Here is a 13,852-nt window from a genome sequence, read left to right on the forward strand (position 1 = left end):
GGCTGAGCGTAATTTTCCCAGACGTGAAAACAGACCTGTACCACCTCCACTACGTCCTGTTAGGCAAGTGAATGAGATTTATCCAGAGGAACATGAGTCTCAAAACTCGGAACCCATTGAAGATCTGGAGGTGAACATCTCCGCAATTCGTGCACACCCCCCAGGCAGAAAACCCATCGTTTGTTGGAATTGCCGTGAGACTGGCCACATTTTTATAGAGTGTCCGGCGGAATATCGGAAATTGTTCTGCTATCGATGCGGTAAAGCAGACACTACTGTTCCTAATTGCCCAATATGTAAGCAGGGAAACCCGAAGAGGGGCGTGGAGATAGCAGGGGACGCACGTCCTTACGAAAACCCTGCGAACAAAAACAATTAGGTACAAACAGGGTCCAAATAAAGAAGAAGGACGAGGAGGAGCGAAGTAAGGATAGTTTTAAGATAGATATACAAAATTTTACAGCGGCAGAACGGCATTATGTCCCAATAGAGCAACGGCAACGAAATTACGAAAAAGTGAGGGAACGAATTTTTAACTCCGAACTTCAGAACGTGCCCAAAAAAATCCTCAAACTGAGGCAGAAAACCAAACAATGGCGTACGCAGAAACGACATCTGGTAGAATCAATTACGAAGGCCACACGGAGAACTAATGATCCCAGAGTTTTCGCCCAAATCAGTGTAGGAGGGAAGGTTCTGGAGGGGCTTCTCGATTCCGGCGCGTCGGTCAGTATGTTGGGCCGAAATTGCCGAGAAACAGTTGAGGAGTTAGAAGTCCCAGTAATACCTATTTCCAGCAGAGTTACCACTGCTGGGGGAAAACAATACCTGGTACTGGGGAAAATAAACGTTGCCGTAATATATCAAGAACAAGAAAAAGAGTTAACATTATTTCTATGTCCTGAATTGGAACAACCCCTATATTTGGGTATAGATTTTTGGCGTCTGTTCAATTTAGCCCCAGACGTTATAGGCGTTTCTGAGATTAATATTGAGAAGGTTATTGAAGATATGGGCGATAACAGTTCAACTTATAAACTTAACCCACATGAACTGTCACCTGATGAGACTAGGCGTTTAAACGAGGTTATAGCGACATTCAAAACATTTGAAAAAAGTGGACTTGGTTGCACGGGCTTAGAAAAACACACGATAAAGCTAGTTGATGGAGCTGAACCTGTTAAAGACAGGCATTATCCAATGTCTCCTGCGGTTCAGGCCATAACATATGAAGAAGTTGATAATATGCTAGCACTGAGAGTGATAGAAGAAAGTGAAAGCCCGTGGAGCAACCGCACCACCATAGTTCGCAAGCCCGGCAAAAATCGTTTTTGCCTCGATGCGCGAAAACTAAACAAGCTCACGGTCAAGGACGCGTACCCACTACAAAACATAGAGGGAATTTTAAGTCGTATCGACGAAACTTTTTTTATAAGTAGTGTGGATTTAAAATACGCGTTCTGGCAAATTGAGCTAGACGAAGATAGTAAGCCATATACCGCCTTCACGGTTCCAGGTCGTCCATTGTACCAGTTCCGCGTGATGCCGTTTGGCCTGTGCAATGCCGCACAACGACTATGCCGTCTGATGGACAAAGTCATTCCCCAAAGACTTAAGGAGAATGTCTTCGTGTACTTGGACGACCTGTTAATCATCTCAGGTGATTTTGACGAACATCTTCGTTTGTTAGCCGAGGTTGCCGAATGTCTAAAGAAGGCCAATCTGACGATCGGTCTAAAAAAATCGCAGTTCTGCTTTAGGCAACTTAAATAATTAGGATTTATCATTGGGGAAGGTGTTTTACGTACCGACCCAGAAAAGATCGAGGCTATAAAGAAAATAAAGGTACCCAAAAGTGCTAGAGAGGTGCGGAGCTTCCTGGGGACAGCCGGATGGTACCGGAGGTTCATTAAGAACTTTGCAACCATCTCGGCACCCCTAACAGACACGTTGAAAAAAACGTCCAAATTTTTAATAACTGAGGAAGCTAAGACGGCCTTTGAGACCTTGAAGAAGGCATTGACTACTGCACCCGTATTACGTCACGCTGATTTCTCAAAACCGTTCTTCATTCAATGTGACGCATCGGAATATGGCATCGGTGCTGTTCTCTTCCAGCTGAATAGCGAAGGAGACGAACACCCGATTGCTTTTTATTCCCAAAAACTCAACAGGTGTCAGAGAAATTACAGCGTGACGGAAAAGGAGTGTCTCGCGGCAGTGATGGCAATCAGAAAATTCCGACCCTATGTAGAGCTCATGGAGTTTACCGTGATTACGGACCATGCGAGTTTGCAATGGCTAATGAGCCTAAAAGACCTTAGCGGTCGTCTAGCACGTTGGTCATTGCAACTCCAGGGGTATAATTTCAGAATTGAGCATAGGAAAGGGAAGGAAAATGTTGTAGCAGATATGCTTTCTCGTTTGCCCACTGCTGATGAGATAGATCTAAATCAGGTTCTTGAATTTGAAACCACCGAATTCGACAGCGAATCGTATAAAGAACTTCGGGACACCGTGGAAAATAATAAAGAAAAACTACCCGATCTAAAAATAATAGACAATATGGTGTTCAAAAAGAGCCACCATACATATGATCCGGAAACCCAAGAATTCCAATGGAAGCTTTGGGTTCCACAATCATTAACACACGCTTTAATAGAACAGGCCCATGATAAGACCACGTCCGCACATGGAGGGATCTCCAAAACCCTATACAGATTGAAGGAAAAATATTATTGGCCCCAAATGTCAGTGCACGTGAGAGAATATGTTTCCAAGTGTAGGATTTGCAAGGAAACAAAGCCCACTAACGAAAACACTCAGCCTCTGATTGGAAATGAAGTCGTGACCGAGCGACCATTTCAGAAACTGTACGTGGATTTCCTTGGCAAATATCCCCGGTCCAAAAGCGGAAATGCTTTTATATTTATAGTGGTAGACCACTTTAGTAAGTTTACCTTTCTAAAAGCGATGCGGGAGGCAACAGCTTCTAATGTGGTAAAGTTTATGATAGAGGACATATTTCGTAAGTTTGGAGTCCCGGAAACTATCCACAGTGATAACGGGGCACAATTTATATCGAAGACTTTTAAGGACATGATAGAGACGTATGGCATTAACCATCTTCAAACGGCCCCGTATGCCCCTCAGTCTAACGCATCTGAAAGGGTGAACCAATCGGTACTGGCGGCCATTAGAGCCTATCTAGATAGTGACCATAGAGATTGGGATCTGTACCTTACAGATATAGAGTGTGCCCTAAGAACTTCTATTCACAGCGCGACTGGGGTAACTCCATTCTTCGCCTTATTTGGCCATAGCATGTATACTCATGGGTCCGACTACAAATTAGCGCGAAAGCTGCACTCAATATCGGACCACGAGATCGTGCATTTAGAGCGAAACGATAAGATGGAGCTTATTCGGAATAAAATCCGACAAAATATGCATCAGGCCTATCAACAGAGCGCCAAGAGATACAACGCCAGAGCACGCCTCGTCACATTTTCCCCAGGGCAAGAAGTGTACAAAAGAAATTATGTCCTTAGCGACTTCGGGAAACACTTTAATGCCAAATTTGCCCGGAAGTTTCTAAAATGTCGGATAGTGAGCCCCGTAGGAAATAATATGTATTCCATTGAAGACCTAAAGGGAAATCCAATGGGGGTCTGCCATGCTAAGGATCTTAAAAGATAAATCTCTAACGTCATTCGACCAGGAACTCAATTATGTTTCTTTGATAATGTGAAATGAAAACTTTTATAAAGGAGAAAACTGTCAAATGAAAAAAATTATAAAGGAAATTTTTTTTCATTTCAAATTTTCATAGAACAAGATTCCAGCCCCAAATCTTGATGAACGAATATAATTTCTATGTAGTAAAATGTAAACATGAACAAGTTCAGGGAGGTATCAAGGAGTACCTAACCACTGGACTGCCCTTCCTGTCTGAATTCAAAGAAATTTTCCGTATATGGAAAACGTAGGCATACAAAAATTTCCGCAAAATAGGTATACAAACCATCCATATAAGGTAGATAATAATGCCGATAAAGGCATATAAAATGTTTTCAAAATTTATTAGAAAACTCTAAATTGGCTACCGTAAAAGAGTCGTTAATTTCTGAAAGTGTATTTACAAATCACCTACAACAGTTCTGAGTTCCATATTATCACATTTCAAGTCAAATATGTTCCAATTTTTTTCAAAATGCGTTTGGTTTTTCCAAAAATATTGACTGATTTCATAAATGCCTTATTCGCATTAAAAAAGTGACGTCATTAAAAGACGACGTAAATATGAGTGGCCACACTGACATGTCATTTTGTTGCATTTATGAAAGCACTCATTACTTTAATTTTTGCAAAACTCAGTTTTTTATATAAATTTATTATATTGAAAAAAATCACCGTCATTTCAAAATGCTACCCATATATTTTTCTTTTTTTCTCAAATGTCTGTTGGCATAACTTTAATAAAGAAATGTCAATTGCTGTGCAGCATAAGTGGTGGAAATGGGCAGATGTGCAATTGCTGCGCAATGTGATGTGTCGCGTGACGTTTATGAATTCGCTACGTTGTCGTTTGAAGCATCATACTACATTAAGGAAGTCAATCAAGGTTTATGGATGACACTTACTTATATTCAGGGGTTTCTTTGAAATGTTGTTTTCATTAACAATGTTTTCTACCTCCTACAAATGTACCCTGATGATGTGTACCCCACTTAAAGCTTTTAGATGGTCTGAATACAGTCTAGCACTTCATAAACACCCCCATGAGCAATATGCCAAAAACCCAAATCAAATTCATCCACACCACTGTGCACCATAAAACCCCAAGAAAGATGTTAATTGCCTTTCAAACACTCCTATTACAATATAAATTGTCACTATATTTATCATTAATGATGTTACCCGTCATTGGTAAAATAATACGAAAGTATTCATTTTATCCAAATTTCGCACTGTCAAATAATTTTTTAACAACTAAAATCAGCAAGTAATGCAACCCACAACACCTACAGGTCAGTGAGCGACAAAGGATGTACTTTTTTTAAAAACTCAACACAGGATCACAACACCATTCTTAAATTCATAGCACTTTCATGTGATGCGACCACTTAATCATATACATAAATAAAACACATAACTAATGCTACTGGATACGGGACAATCACCAGACACCACGGCTGCGTTGCGTACCTGTCCATAAAGCAATGGATTCATCAATGTAGTTCACCATAATAATAATTAAAGCATTGTAGTGGTAAAAATCCTTCAGTTGGAGAAAAATAATCAGTTTGGGTCCAGTAGGTTCACAAAATAAACAGCAAGTCACATCAGCAATTGTCGCATTTTTTTTGTTTGGAGTACTATCTTCCAATCACCATCCATCTGCAAAATAAAAGACAACAATAAATTTTCCGCATACAACATCATAACCACATTCCACTTACCTGATATTTCAGTCATTAACGCAGACGATAAATAAGCCCGGCATGAGACACTCAGGTGTGGGAGTTCCCCACGTGGAAATACTGGCCATGCACATCAATTTCGTCGCGTGTTCTTACCGACATTGAAGTTTTGTTGCAGGCCACGTACAACGTCGTAGAAAAAACAACAACAATTCATTACACAGCATTTGTCAATGAAAAGGGTGGGTGGCAAATAGCTGGCAGGCAAACCTTGTGTTGCGACATTATTATTCTTCTAATGTTTATGTCAGTCAATTTTGGTGAAAAAGACTGAGTTATATTCAGGTGGCAATAATATTTGCCTCAAAAATTTTCTCCTCGTGGTAAATTGTAATTAATTTATTTCGGTGTTCGCTCCAGCTGGTCGTGTGTGAGAAATAAGGAAACAGCCATTTAGGGTGAGCTAGATTGAAAAATGCAAGCAGCCAGTTGTATAAAAAGGGAGTTTCTATCATAGTAGATCTACTATGCACTAAGGTCAACTAATGTGAGAAGCGCTCCGTATGGCATAATAGGTGGTGTAAATGGTGTATAACATCCAGTAATCAGTTTTAAAGTTATTTACATTAGGAGACAAAACATAATGAAGTAGATGGAATTTAAATGCTGTAAAAAGAAATAAAGATTGTGGGCCAGAGTCATAATATCTGTAATAGTTATGTTGACATGTGGTCTGTTCCTTTACTTTTAAAAATGGTAACAGTGGCAGAAAATGGTAAAAGTGGTAATCTGCTAGCAGATAAATTGTATGCTATTAAAATTAAGGGAACACTTTACAGGTTAAAATGGTAAGAAAAAGTAACCTCAGGCAGATAAAGGAACAGAGCAATAATAAATAAAATTAAAAGATGTTCGATCCGGTTGAACAAAAAGTTGGTCAATAAATTGGACCACCGTTACATTTCGAGAGAAGACTGATTCAGGGTTGATATGGAGCGAGCATTCACGATAATGAGAGACCACTCCGAAAAACATATGGCGAAGTGACATATAAAAATAAACAAAATGGGAAAAATTGAAAATTGGTTGAGGAAAATGGTGTTTATTGGAAAAGTGGCTTCTGGCGGGAGATGACAAGGGTGATATAAAAGGCTGCAAAGGAAAGAAAATCGAGAGTTGTTTACAGACGTTAGCAAGTACAAGTGCCAATCGCTGAAAGCAATTAAACAAATTTTTTTTACTTTGAGTTTTTTCTGTATTTCAATTATTGTAAGTAGAAGTAATTGTGATGTGGTAATTCAATGTGTAAAATAGTGATTATATGTGTGTTCCAATAGATAAAATCCGGCGTATGCACTCGTCATCAAAGGAACGTACAAGAGACGGGGCATCATTTTTATATACACAACGGCAAGCAAACCGATGGATGAAGAGTTGGAGGTCAGCACACCAGAAGAATATCCGAATTGGGAGAATATCAGCCGGTGCCAAATTTCATCATTCGCTCCCAGAGTGTGCTTTTACCAACCCCGTCATTTCCTGGGTACTATTGATGCGAGGCCAGAGTGAGTCCTGCAGTTTAAAGGCTCCACCGAAATATCGCCAGCAAAAGGCCATTGCTGTAAGAAGAAAAAAGGAAACTATATTAATCAATTTGTTTAACATTGGGTACCAGGTAAAAGGTGTCTTACCGGTGTGTGTGTGTTTGTGTAACGTCTGTTAAATCTCATAAGGGAGCTATCCCCATCGTCATTCCTACAAAGAATAATAGAAAAGGAATAATTAATTAATCAGAGATTCGTTGTTCATACTTGTGTTTGATAAAATATTTGCCAGAAAAAAAATTTCTAGATATCCCGCTTAAAATTAGTTCTAAGTCAAATTAATTTGTGTAAAGGAACAATACCAGGATTTGTGTAAAAAGGCTAGGTGGGGTAACAATAGAATAATCTTGAAGCCTTGTTATTTGTTTGGTTGTTAACGCCGCAAGAATTAGTGGCAAAGAAGTCAGTGAAGAGAGCTCTTTTTATTGGTTAGTAGAGTGGAGTGGTAGTGCCATATGGGGCACGGGAAATGCAAGGTAGAAGATTAGGCTTTTGTGTTCCATTAAGGAGAAAGCCAGTGTTAAAATAAAGGAAGCCCGGTATTATTCTTATTGTGTTTATATATTATTTTTATACTCATTGTAATTGGTAATTTGATCTCTATCAAAAAAAAAAAAAAAACAAAAGAAAAAAATACATAAAAGTAAAAGGAAGAGAGAGAGTATTTTATCTGTAGATTATTTTAATATCAATAAATGTTCATGATGATTATGTTTTGAAATTGAATTTGTGAATATGTGTTGCTAAATTTGTGTACCCTTGGGGAGGGTGGGATGAAGTAAGTGCGTGAGTATAGAGTGTGGTGTATGGGGATCCGGAAACAAAGAACGTACGGATGTACTGGATCCAGGTAGGGAGGGCAGGAGTGGGGCCCAACAACAAAGGCCCTGGTGTAAGTTTCCCCGTTGTATGAGCCAAAAGTTAGAGTAGGATTTTTACCCCCTCGTTCGATGTTTGTGTGTGTTGGTTTCGATAGGCGGGTTGAGTACCTTAGCCCTGTGGAGTCTCCGTGGTTAGTCGGGGCGGCCGATTCGAGCACCGAAAGGACACACATAACAAAGTCTGACCTAAATAACGTCAATTAAAGCACAAATATGTTCATATTTTGTCTAAAATATATCATAGACAAAAAGGACATTCGATAAAGCAATAAAATGTAAAATTTGTATTGCTTATTCCATAAATTTTACGGTAATCTTAATATTTCATTGGGTGTATGTACACTTTTTTCCTTTTAATTTTTATAGAATTTACCGTTATTCGTATTATGGAATATATTTTTGTTGTATGTAATATAGTTTATTAGGGATATGAAATAGAACTATTTTTATGGATTTTCATAAAAATGCTTCCTTACCCTTAAAACTCGAGATTTATAGGGTGTATGTAGACTTTTTTGGTTGACTGTACTTTTGCACTCGTTCCGTCCGTTTAACACTTTTTTTTAAATTTATTGAAATTACATGGGTAAAAATGTGTGTGTTTTCCATACCATTTCCCATATGAATTACAGCTTTTTTAAACAAATTAACATTTTTTGTATTTTTTTTTTGTGAAAATTTTGTGAAAAAAAATTTTAAATTTTTTTTTCGAAATTTTTGTTTTGTTTTTTTGGTACTTTTATAGTTTATTAATTGGCGTTTGAGCATCTTTAATATATAAGGAGATATAAAAACACAAAAACACTGATATTTTGATGAAAAATAGTAAAAAAAATTCAAAAGTTTAATTTTGACCTTGAATTCCTCTGCAATTACCAAAATGACGGCTTACCGAATTTGACGGCTTATTATTCACCGGAAAGCTGATTGTGTTATCAGTCTAACAAAAAAAGAATTGTGAAAATATCTCTATCCGTTCAAAAGTTACAGAATTTTGACAAGGAAAAACGATTCTGAACCACTGTGCGTCGCTTGCTTTGCGTGCTTGAGTCTCTTTGCAAATCCGCCTGCGTTCCCCATTAGGAGGCTCTGGCATTCCTTTATAATTTGACGTTTGGGAAGCAAGCAAAGCATGTCCTGTGCGTTTTTTGGCGCCATCTATTGACTACTATTCAAACCCAATCAGCTGACTTCCTACAATCTGATGACATTTCGGAGAAATACAGTTAGTCAACTAAATTATTGCAAAACCAAAATTATTACAAAATTTTAAATAAAACATCATTTTATTGGTATAAATAAATATCATTATTAATATTTTTGTTAACAATACAATTCTTACACATGTTTATTAACATAATAAAATAAAAAGTAGCTAAATTTCACTAAACATTTTTTTAAAATTAACAAAAATGAGTACAACTCATTATTTGCACTGTCAACTAAAGAATTGCAAAATTCACAACATTTCAGTTTTTCACGGTATTTTTCGAAAAGTTGGTTTTAATATTTCCTATGCCCACATTTGGCATCAAAAACAGCTTGTAAACGTATCTGAATTTAATAAATAAGTTTCGGAATGTCATATTTCAATGGTATTTTTTAGTCATTCTTCTTTATTGCATTTTATTTAGTCCTCCAGGTTAGTGGGCGACCTATTCCCGACTTTTTTCTTCAGGTGTACCCATGAATTGTTGATGTTGGGTTCATATTTAGGCTTTGGACTGGGGTGTCAATGACTTTGGTGCAGTTGTATAACAACCAAGTCCTACATAAATACGATTTAAGCGTAGGGTCGTTGTCTTGGTAGTATTCATATTGGAATTTTTTGCATTTTCAGGGTCAACAGGTCGACTTTCTTCACGTTTTTGGTTAAATAATTTTTAAAACACGTAAATAAACGTACTCTGTCATTGTTTCCTTCAAAATCTGGATGTCACCAACGTCACTGCTTGGTATACAACCCAATACCATAATTGACAGTTTTCCGAACTTTGCGGTATGTATTAAATTCTTGTTTTCCGTGGCTATAAAGGGGTTTCCCAGTACTTTTTGAGGCCCATCGTGATAGTACAAAATAATTTTAGTCTTATCAGAAAATATAACGTCATCCCAATACTTAAGATGGCATGAAAAGTTGTCTGTAACGAGTCTGAATAGTTTCTATATGTTGTGCTGGGAGGGTAATAGTTTTTACCTAGTCACTCATGATGAAGACTTGTTATTATGTAGCACTTTTCTGACTTTTCCATGTGAAACACTTACTCCAAATTCTATTTTGATTAGAAAAAGCAATTATCTGGTGTTGCTTCGGGGCCTTTCGTCAATTTCTTTCATCAGTCTTCTGCCAATTCGTGGATTTACTACTGTTGACCTACAATGTGACGTCTTTAGTTTGAACCTGCATTCTCTCTCGGTGCGGTATATGATGTTGCATATAGTTATCAGCTTATGAGAGGTGATTTTAGCGATTTCTCTGGCGGATTTACCATTATTATAATTGGAATAGACCAAATGTAGCATATTTTCCGAAATCCGTTTACCTGAGTTTCTCTTTTTCTGAATATATCGCTTATGTTACACACAGAACAATTAATTTATGATCAAAAATTATGGGTTTACATGTCCACATACCATAAAATCATAAAAATCCTTAATTGAAAAAAATCGCTGGGAAAATCCCACGATTTTATTGCACATTCATTCATTTTGCAATTATTTAGTTGACACCACAAAAACCAGGTACCTATACTTTTTGTCCGCTGTTTTTGTAATTTACGACCGATTTCTGCATTTTTTGGCTGGATGTTGTCATTAACAGGTAAATCAACAGATATGTACAAAAACCCCAACATTATTGAAAGAATTTCTTGTAGTAATTCCTAATTAAAAATCTAAATGTTTAACAATTCATCGTTTGCAATAATATAGTTGACTAACTGTATGTTTGTTTATTTTGATGATGTCAGCATGGTGGGCACCGGAAGGATTATTAGAAGATGAAGAATAAGAAAACCTTCATTTTTGCTTTCTGACCAAAAATCTGCCTTTTTTACCTAAACCTTAGAAGCAGCCGGAGGTGAGCCCTGAAGGAAGTCAACAAACGATCATCATACAAACCATAAACAACGAAACCGAATGTATGGAAGAATTTCCCATCACAAATAAGAAGTCTTTGAATATCTGCTTATTAAACTTTATTAAAAAAAGGAAAGGAACTGTGAAAGTGCTGAAAATAAAGAAATCATATAATTGAATTGAAACATAAAGTGCTACATTGAACTACAAGCATTACATTTAAATACATGAACTTAGCTGAAAAAGAAACAAAGAGAAAAACTTTGAACATTACAGTAACACTAAAGATACAAAGAAGTTTGAACCTAAATTAAAAGCACTGCATCTCTGAAGTCCACCTTCGTTGTTCGGTTCACCTCCCCTGCTGCATCGTTGGAACTGCATCTTATACACACCTGCAAACCGCGGTGTCCAGGTATCCCGCTGACATAATACATGTACAAAGATACTTACCGTAGACTCCCTACATTGACGAACGCTAGATATCTGTGAATAAAAGTGAAAAAAATTTATAATAGCATTAATAGATTGTGGAAAAGGTAGGCATTTTGAAGTAACTTCCCTTATAGAAGCCGTTTTGTTGCTTATTAGTCCCTTTCGCCATAGCGTGAGCTCAAGCTAGTCCGATAGGAATCCAATACAAATCTCAGGTGGTAGTGCCCTGCTTGTTTGAAATGTCATCCTTCTTGGCTTAAAGGTTGCCCATTAAAAAAGAAAGTACACTTTTATTATAGATTTAAAACTTGACTTACCTAAATGATACTTACTTTTACTTAACCTGTACTGACTTTCACCGAACGGACACCCAAACTTATAGGCGGCACCTGCGGAATCCAGCAGCATCGTGATCCTGGAAAGAGAAGAAAAAAAAAATAACGAGATTATTAAAGATAAAAATGAAATTTAAATCAATCTATATGAATTCGCTAGATGTAAACGTAATGTAAAACCATTTTCTAAACACCCTGTGTGGTATTATTAAATAAATTTTAATTTTTTATAATGTTTAACGGAAATAATATAATGTTATCATTGGGGTAGAAGGAAGGGGATGAGGGGATAGGAGGGAGGGCAAGGATGAAGAGGTAGGTATGGGGCACTTATAGTGTTAAGAGTGCTACGGCTTCCAGTGGGAGGGAATATCTCGGCATTTCATCAGCCGAGGACGTATGTGATCCCTAATAATGATTAAGGTTGGGTTGCATTGCAGGTTTTTTGTTTATTTTATTATGATTCCTCTCTTTGGGCTTCGATTTTTTATTAGTTTTTGTAACAGCTCTGTATTAAGCCTGGCATGATTAATTATTTTTGTCCTTGTGCAATGGTGGTAAGTTGTCAAAAGACCCCCCCCCCCCCCCATCCGGCGCGTACTAGCCGCGTATACGCCAGCATGCCATCAGAGACAACAAACCACACAAAATAGATTCAGTTCTTAACAGTCCGACCCAGCACAGTACAAAATGGCGCCCAACGTGGGGCCCAAAAGGGGGAATGTTTTAAGTATTAAGGGCAGTATTAAGTAGATCGTAGGTCCCGTTAAAGTTCGTCTTAGAAGTATTCGGCGGTTGCCACGGTTCCGACTGATATTGTCGATGAGTAAGGATTCTGTAGTAGTACAATCCAGGCCCTAACAAGTGATTTGTAGTGTATCAAGGTTAAGAGCCCTGTGGTTGTATGTTATGGGATTTCCTGTAGTACTTAACAGCATATAGGTTCAGTTTCTAGCTATGAATTTATGGAGCATACCAAGGGGGTTTCCTGTCCCGATGGAATATTTCTAGTAATGGGTTCGAGTAGCAGGTAGCTCCGCATGGGAATGATTGAGTTAATTCATAGTTAAGTATCTCTTCTCTAGACAGTCTACGTTGGAGACTTAGTGGGTAGTAGTTTTCTATGCATACTAATCGCATCCAACGGTAGAGTGACTGAGATTACATCGCGCAATAGTGTGAAACAATAGTACAAGGGTAGCTGACAAAGTTAATATCTCGGGTCTGTTTTGTACCATGGATTTGGTTTAGACCTAACCAGTTGTTGGCGAACAGTCACGAGTTCGTTTGTTTTGGGAGTTGCTCCTAATTAATTTCAGAATCATAATGCACCATAACCAGAGTCACTAGGAGGAATTATTATGCAGAGTATTAGGAGGATTTGTTTGAATGCTAACTGATACTTATCTATACTCTTCATTTTTGTCCCCGAATTATCCCATCCCCAATCACCGATAACATTTGTAGAAGTTTAGTTGATTTTTAAAACTGGAGTTAAATTATATTACAATCGAGGAATTAAAGTGTAGTCATTTCTAAAGACTCAATAGGCTTGCAGTATATGTACGTATTTGTAAGCGCGATTTTTCTTCTATTTGGAGTTTTTAACAGTAGTTTAGGTATAGGCCGGTTGTACATCTGTCCATTCTTTCAGCACCAGGATGGAGACAAGACAGTCATCTAAGCAAAAGGCCAACATGGGGCACGACACCTTAGGAGGTGCCACATTTGAAGCAAATCCTTCCGCTATTGGAACCGAGTCTGCTGTGACCGGGGCAGCTGCCTTCCAGACAAACCCTGTAACAGCTACGACCACCATATCCTCCATAGCCCCAGCTATGGACAGCGATGTGTCGCTTAGCCCGAGTAATTTTGACAATACCATACGTTCACCCGACTTCGCCAGCCAGACGGCTCAGAATATCAGGCAAGAGACTCGCCGGGAGAGCGCTGAGCCATGGGGTGAGTCAGGTCCAGTCGATCAATTGCAGCAAATGATAGCATCAGTGAGTTTGGCGCAGGAGCAGTTGAAAAGAAGCATTGAGGAGGTACGGCAGTGGAGACAAGGGCAAAGTAATAGTGCGCCTAGAGTAGGC

At 38.2% G+C, this 13,852-nt stretch overlaps 1 long non-coding RNA gene across 1 annotated transcript; it reads left to right on the top strand.

Annotated features, from left to right (window-relative positions):
* The first annotated feature begins 6,191 nt into the window (after positions 1-6,191).
* On the top strand, positions 6,192-7,753 carry LOC141386765 (uncharacterized). Its single transcript, XR_012408429.1, has 2 exons — positions 6,192-6,692; positions 6,761-7,753. It is a non-coding gene; the product is annotated as an uncharacterized lncRNA (long non-coding RNA).
* Positions 7,754-13,852: the final 6,099 nt, after the last annotated feature.

Source organism: Musca autumnalis, unplaced genomic scaffold (assembly GCF_047663935.1).
Source record: "Musca autumnalis isolate F117 unplaced genomic scaffold, ASM4766393v1 scaffold_1, whole genome shotgun sequence".
NCBI classification, from domain to species: domain Eukaryota; kingdom Metazoa; phylum Arthropoda; class Insecta; order Diptera; family Muscidae; genus Musca; species Musca autumnalis.